The sequence below is a fragment of the Pan paniscus genome, chromosome 1 (genome assembly GCF_029289425.2).
Source record: "Pan paniscus chromosome 1, NHGRI_mPanPan1-v2.0_pri, whole genome shotgun sequence".
Lineage (NCBI taxonomy): Eukaryota > Metazoa > Chordata > Mammalia > Primates > Hominidae > Pan > Pan paniscus.
The window spans coordinates 29,896,248-29,904,716 of record NC_073249.2 but is presented as its reverse complement, the minus strand read 5'-3'; positions in this window follow the sequence as shown (position 1 = coordinate 29,904,716).

Sequence of the window (8,469 nt, the reverse complement as noted above, 5' to 3'; positions counted from 1 at the left end):
GTAAATTCTATGTAAATAGTTAAACTATATTTTTATTTGTATTGCTTTTTATTGTTGTATTATTATCTTTTCCAAATATTTTTTATCTACAGATGGTTGAATTCATGGATGTGGACAGCGAACTGTATTGTATGTCCATATATATATATATATATATATATATATACACACACACACATATGTATATACTACATAAAGAATGAAGAATAAGTAATGTACAGATTACAAACATTTCCACATTATTCATCTCATTAAATCTTCACATCGAAAGGTAATACAGAAAGGGTAATACAAAAAAAAATTTAAAAACTTGAGTGAAGATAACAACAAATAGATCTGTAATGGAGAGACCAAGTCAACTTTACCTGTAACTATCAATCAGTGTGAGTCCTCTTTTCCCCAACAGATGGTGTGGAAGGAGAAAAATGGGAGTACATCATGCTGCACTCCAAATCGTTTATCATCTTAAAAATGTGGGAAAGCTAGAATTGGTAAACAAGACTTTTGTAAGCATGCATAAAACATATTAAATATTTGGTGGCAAGGGATTTCCATGAGGCTTTCATGGGAGTTAATAAATCAACAGAAACCACTTACCGAAACATTTTCATGGGTCCAGTGGAATTCTAAGCAAATATCAGGTTTAAGAATGAAAAGTCAGTTATATTTTCAACGTAATCTCACGTTCAAAGAAGTGTAAAAGATGCTTAAGTGTTAATATTTTATGTTTCCCCACTCTCAGCAGTAAATGCAGCCCATTAAAAAGAATGCTAAGCCATAGCTGTTAGCACTGGCACGGGACCAAGGAAACACTGAACCTTCACAGAAGGGGGTTAATTGCTACACGAAGAGGTAATTTATTAAGGAACACTGAAGCCCTGTATATTCCCCAATGTGAGGCTGAACAGCAAAATCTTATGTGAATATTACATTGGATAATCAAGGCCTTTTCTATGGCAGACTTCAGAACTAGCTAACCTAAACAAAAAGGGGCAATGGAGGGGAAAAAGGGAGAAAGAAAAAATTCCAACACCATTTTTTCTCTATGGCTCCCATAAACCTTTACACGGTGCCCTCCAGTCTGCCGCCCCCACCACCAGGAAAAGTTTGCTGCTCCATAAACCTCTTGGTGGCTGATGAGAAAGTCTCACGTAACTATCAGGTGCAGGGGCAGCTTCTACTATTTTTTATTTGTCCAGATCTGATGCTTCAGTATTCTTCCGAGTGTCAAACTTAATTTTCACCATTTGTCAGAGCAATGTTTTCAGAACCTTATCATGTTGAACTAGACCTTCTTTTCCATCACAGTTCAGACCAATATCACATGGCCTATTAAACATCAAGTGTGAAGAAAATAGTGGCTCCCCGTGTCCCATGCCTAATGTCTTCCTTTTGGCAGAATTTCGTTCTTAGTCCAATGGGCTCCTTGTTCTGTCCTGAGCTTACGATTTTGTCAATGGCAAAGGTTCAAGAGACAAGTAGAGTCCAAAAGCAAGTGTGACGGCCAAAGTGGCTCTGAGAAATCATTTTACCTAAGAAGCTGATGATGTTCTTGGCGGCACTGGCAACAGATTTTGGAGTCTCAGAGAACTAGGGTAGGAGAATTAGTTTTACCTCTTTGTCTTTCTTTTTTTTTTTAACATCTCCAACAGCAAATTGTCATTGAAGAAAAATTCCCTTGGGAAAAAAAAATAGAGCAAAGGAGAAACTGGTTGTTCCATCTTTTTTATTTTGGGCTTAGTCTTCTAGCTATCTCTAATCAAGCCCTCGAAAAATGAGTATTTATGGGGTGCAGATCTTTCTCCTGGCACTGGGCTGATAGAGGTGATAGAATACAGAAAGCATATAAGACGTGGCCTGGTCCAGCCCTTAAAGTGTTCAGTATCATAGGAAAGATTTGTTTTAATAATCCATGTGAAACAAATAACAACTTTATAGTATCTACAATAGGGATAACAGAGAGAGAGCACTTTGAGAAGATTTGAATGGGTCCTTATTCTTCTTCCTTGTTGAGCTACTCTTCTACTTCACTTTGTATTTTTATTTATCACCCTTCTCCATGTATTCTATATCTTGCGGGCCTTTTCTTGTCCCTGAGCTGCACATGCCCAAAGCCCTATCTGGACCTTTCACCACCCACTTAACATCATGCAATCTAGAAGCCTCCATGATCAAAATTATGTCTCACACTTGCAACTAATCCCCCTAAGACACCCCCATTTCTTCAATATCAATGGTGTCAGTGGAAAAAAAATACCAATTAAGCTACCTTACACAAAGCAGTAGGTGGCCGAAGCATCCCCTTTTTCCATCCCCTCCTTCTTCTTCACATATTTTTCTGATTGTTGACTTTATATGGGAATATCGAATTCTAAGACTAGATCCTGAGCATGTATCACATGATAGGGTGACCAGGTGTAAACCACGGGAGGGGACTGAGAGGTTTCTTTCACAGCTTCTGAGGACTATCCATCCACCATCCCACTTTAAACTATCATCAAGTTTCATAACTGTTCTTGCCCCTTTTTTATTTGGAGTTTGACAGCATATTGCTATATTTCATATATGATCTTATGGCAAGGGAGAAGAGGAACCACTCTTTCTATAGAGCAAAGGGAAGAGTATGCCCTAAGCCAAGAGACCACAATACATGTTCTGTTTTCCAGCTCCCAGTAGGGGATGTACCTGTCTCTTGGAGACCCTTAGGAAACAAAAGACAGGAATGGTTCCTGTTAGACAAGAGAGAAAAGCTTGGATCCCCCAGGATGCAGACTGGTGTGGCTTCCTAGGATCCTCAAGATACTTTCTGTTCTCCTTTCTTTTCTCTCTTCATTTAGAATTTCAGATACCTATCTTGGCTACATATAACTAAAACTAAGCATGGTAATTTACACATGAAAAACATTTTCAGTAATTTTTTATATTTTTTAATTTTTTCAGCTAGTTATGTTTATTTCTTTTACTGCATAAGTGCTTTCTTAGTTGGATTAGTATATCATCCAGTTAAAGCAGCCTCTATTCAGGATTATTTTTCACTTAGGCCCTCATCCTGGGCAGATTTGAAAATCACATTAATAATCACTATTAAGCTCATAAGATGAAACCAAACCTACACATACATGCACATTTCCAACGACTGCAGACTTTTGGTTTTTAATCTGATTTTAAAGAAAGCCTGTGTTAGTTATTTTCTGCAAGTACTCCATTGAGGAGTGTCTTATCCTTTCAATCTTGAAGTTTATCTTGGAATTTATCTAAAAGGAATTATTTTGGTCACAAGGGTCAACACCCCTTTTCTTTCTTAATCTTTGTTTTTAGTTTTCTTTCTAAGGAATTGGAAGAAAACACAGGCAGATGAGTAGTTAAGCAATCCCAGAACTTTGCATGTCACTTGGCCCAGAACCAGGCACATGTAAAGGTCTTCACTTGCCAAAAACACACCAGGGACCTCTTAAGCAATCAAGAATTGCTACATGTGTGCAAGAGCTAACATCTTGAAGACAATTGAAATCGGTAATTCAGTTACCCTCTGTTTCTCATACATTTACCCTCTGAGCATCTCGACATGCTGGAGCATGGAGATCCAAACTGGAAACCCTTGAATGCTCCTTCTGCTTGTGGAAAGGTGACAAGGGCATTCCTTCTTGTTCACAACTGGGCATCATGAAGAGGAATGGAGGACTGGTGGAGGACTGGACTCTACTCTCAAGAATCTCTGGGGAAATGAGAAAAAAAAAAGGGAAACAGCGACAGAAGAAAAAGCAGCAAAACAAAGGACACACTAAAACCAAGAAGAGTGAAATAACAAAAGGAAGCCAAAGAGAAACTCAACCAAGGGTCAGGTTCTACTTCTTGTATAGTTCTTTTGGGACCACTGATAACATAAGTAGGAACTGATCCTCAAAAAATGGGGCCTTTATTTACATGAAACAAGAAGGACTTATTTTTGCTCATGGCATTTGTTCTATTTAAAGGGAAGTGAACTACCTCCAGTCTTTCCCGCATATGAGTATTCCACTTCTGAAATGGGATCTCAAATATATAAGACATTATTCACTACCTGCATTTGATATGAGAAGAATTAAAGTATTCCCAGCAGTTTTATTCACATTTATTATAGTGGGCCAGGAGATTTTCCATAAAAATGAGTAGCTCCCAGTGGGAAAAAAATGTATAGAATTTGCTGATCTTGAACACAGTGTATTTATGTAATACGTTTTATCACCCATAGGCCTTACAGAGCTAGGTTTTCTCCTGGGAAGCACTGTTAATATTTCAACCTCTGTATATGCCAAATGGAAACAAAGATTATTTGAAAAGGTAAATACCACGCTTTCATTCTTCCTGGCACAATACCGATGCTGCATATTTAACTTGAGTTACTAAGAAAACTGAGGGTCTTTTGCAAGATGTGGCAACATTATGCAAATTACTAATTCCAGTTAAATTCTTTTAAGTGAAATATGTTACTCAGCGGTCTTTTGATTGCAAGTGATAGAAAACTAATCAAATTAACTTAGAGGAAATTTACTCATAGATAATGAAGCATCTCACATTATCAAATGAAGGGTTAAATAACCAATTCACTGGAAGGAGGAGAATGCTGCTAGCCCTCAAAAATAAATGCAACCAGAGTTTCAAACAGTGAGGATTTTCTGTGTCTCTTATGTTGCTTTTCTCTGTATGTCAACTTCTTTCTTTAAATTTCCTCCACAAGGCAAGAAACATGCCTTCTGGCCAGTCCTAAGCATCAAAGCATCATAGCTAACAGCTTTTAATAACAAAAAAGATTTTACCCTATTCTTTATTCAAATACCCAGGCAAAGGGTTCTGATTGGTTTGGCTATATCAGGTGCTCATCCTGTAAGCCGTAAAGTGATCCTTGCATCAGACTATCAGAATATGCTCTTTCCTCATGTTCCGTATGCCTCCATCATATGATTGTTTGGCAAAGTAAGAGTGAATGCTCTCTTCCTTTCAGTTCAGCACCAAGAGCAGCATCATGGTAAGTAATTTAGGACGCATAAAATCAATGTGGGAGTCCTAGTTGGTCTACTCGTGAGCTGAGACCTTCAGACAAATCGCCCACCTCTTTGAGTTTGAGTTTCGACCTCAATAAAATCAGAGAAAGAAGCCCTTTCTCAAAAGAAGGGCTGACTGATGCAACAGCATGGATGAATCTTTCATTCATTACACTGGATGAAAGAAACTGGGAGCAAAGGAGGACATAGGATATCATTCTGTTATGAAATTCGAAAATAGAGCCAGGCACAGTGGCTCACACTTGTAATCCCAGCACTTTGGGAGACTGGAGCAGGAGGATTGCTTGAGCCCTGGAGTGTGAGACCAGCCTAGACAACATAGAGAGACCCTGTCTTAAAAAAAAAAAAGAGAGAGAGAGAAAGAAAGAAAGAGAAAATCTAAAAGAGGCGAGACTGTCTTATAGTGACAGAAACTCAATCAATGGTTACCTGGGTTGTGTGGTGGAGAGTATTGAATGAAGAAGACATGAGGTAACTTTCTGGAAAAATTAAAATGTTCTACATCTCGATTCAGGTGGAGTTACGTAAGTGTATATATTTTGTCAAAAGTCTTTAACCCATACACTTAAAGTGTGAGAATTTCATTTTATGTAAATTGCACCTCAATAAAAGTTGAGTGTCTTTTAAAAGTATATCAGAGGCTTGAGATGAGCATGAAATGACGCAGGGCACATCAAAGCACTTTTTTTTTTTTTTTTGAGATGAAGTTTTGCTCTTGACGCCTAGGCTGGAGTGCAACGGCAGGATCTCGGCTTACTGCAACCTCTGCCTCCTGGGTTCAAGCAATTCTCCTGCCTCAGCCTCTTGAGTAGCTGGGACTACAGGTGCCTGCCACCACACCTGGCTAATTTTTGTATTTTTACTAGAGACAGGATTTCACCATGTTGGCCAGGCTGGTCTTGAACTCCTGACCTCAGGCCATCCACCTGCCTTGGCCCCCCAAAGTGCAGCAATTACAGGCGTGAGCCACCGCACCTGGCCCAAAGCACTTTTAAATCATAAAATAATATGCATATATCCTTGTTTTTTACTCCGTTTAATAGTATCTGTGGATAGTTGTTTAGTTAAGTCAGGACGCTGATACAGCCAACTATTAGTCAGACTCTACTGCTATAAATTCCTCCTGCCTCTTTAGGCATATTTTATCTTTGCTCTTCCCATTGCAGGAGTCCACTCAACTAAATCCCAGGTAATAAGGCCTTTACAGTTATCCCAATCCCTGGTGACACTTGCAACCATTTGATCTGCAAGGAAGACACAAATTGCAACACGGACAAAATATACACAGCACAAGAGGCATCACTAAAGACTCTTGCCCCATAGGGAAGTAAGTGCTTCTGAGCTTGCTGAGTCTGGGTTACTATGGGTTTCAGTTATTTATCACTGCTTAATAAATTACCTCTAGATGTAGGGTTTAAGACAGCAATAATTTACTATTTCTCCTGACGCTGTGGGTTGGCTGAACTCAGTTGGGTCCTTTTCCATGAGGTGTCAACTGGGGTCAACCATGTGGCTGCATTCAGCTAGGAGCTTAGCTAGGCCTGAAACACCCAGGATAATACACTCACATATTTGGCACCTCGACTGGATTGGCTGGAATGGCTGGGAGCTGGCTGGGAGCTGGCTGGGCTTCTCTCTTTTTACATGTAGAAGTCTAACCCAGGCTTTTCTCATTGACACCTAGATACCAAAAGGAAGAAAACAAAAGTTGCAAGTCCTTCCAAGGTCTGAGCTCAGAGGCACCAGAAAATCATTTTCACTGAATTCAGTTGGTCAGCACAAGTCATAAGCCCATCAGACTCTACTGCTTGACAGGAGCTTTGTCATTCATGCTGGGAGATGGGAAGAATTGTTGGTGGACATCTTTACCGACAATATACAGCACTCTGCCATTCATTTCTTCCACCTGTTATAAACAATTAAGTTCAAGGTCGGTCAGCCCCACAGATGTAGGCCCCAAAATAAGGGACTTATTTGCCCATGAATGGATTCATTCAAATCACAAGTATTAAAAATTCACTATGGGCCAGGTATGTTGTATGCTAGACATATCAAACAAAAACTCTTCTATCACAATTAGTCAGGAAACCACCTGGTGTGTGGAACTGTGGGTTTGGTAAGGTCAGCCATGCCATTACCAAATCACATGAAAAAGAGTTCCCATTTGTCCAGATTTTGTAAATAGCAGAATACTTTGGAGATCAATGGGCCTTTCTTCTGGCTCTAAGAGGTACTTCCTTCTATTCCCTTAGCTGGATGATAATCTTTTCTCTTTTCAAGGAATACTAAAACACACAGTAAATAAATATAGACAAATAGATGTTCATGTAAATTAAGAGAGGGTCTTTTGAAGATGAATCGAGTTCATTTTTATTCCATTAATCATTCCACGATGGTCATCTACCCATTCCATAACAATAAGTGCTTGCTATCTGCTACATTATAAGCACTTATCTTTCCTAGCATAAGGGAACACCCCGTTTACCTATCTTTTCCTTAAATTAACAAAGTTTCACTGCCACCTTTCCATTTTCATACGCTCGAGGTCATAACTCAAAAAGACTTAGCCCTGAGGGTGGTGGGGACTGAGACTGGGAAGAAAGCCTACCAGGAGAGGTCTAAAGCCAGGGTATTAAGATTCCGTTCCTTCAGGTGTAAAGTGTCCTCCTTGGGAGTGCTGACTGTCCCAAGTCTCCACTTGCCAACTTCTCCTAGGTCTCATCCACCAGTCTGGTTCCTTTGAGCCAAATGTGCCTTTTCCTTCTCTTCTTCTCTCTCCAGACCAAACTTTACCAATTCTTAAGACTTGTGCTGACCAACTGAATTCCTTGAAGGATTAACTGAATCACAGAAGGATGTTAGAGATTGACAGAAGCCCCCTTTGTTTGCATTTTGATTTTCAGGGCAGACACAAATGATCTCTAAGGCATGAAACTCTAATGGCAGCAGGCAGAGGCATGAGGGAGAGGCACCGGGGCCAAGGTCTCACCTCAACATTCCTCAAGTCATAGGATATATGCCACTTCTATCTGCATATCAAATAAATCGGCAACTCAAAAAAACTCCACTCATTTTCTCCTGGAAACTTTTATTTTTAATGTTTGGTAAATGAATGTCAAGAGACATTTCAGAAGAGAGCAGTTGACTCCTTGCAAAAGCAGGCTGCTGAAACACCCTCATTTGTTTTAGTCAGAAGCCTCTATGACAGAACTTTGGTTTCTGTGAATTGATCAAGTCCAAGAGCTCAAGGGGGCGATGAGGTCAAGGTCACTGCAACACTGCCTGGCTGGGGTTCAGCTAACTGTTGATGTGTGGGTTTCCTTTAACGATGAGGAGCAGACTAATAAACAGAACATGCTATATTTTGGAAAATGAATGAAGCCCAGTACTGGGAGACTCTTGGGTGGAGTGTGTGTTAACCCTCTTC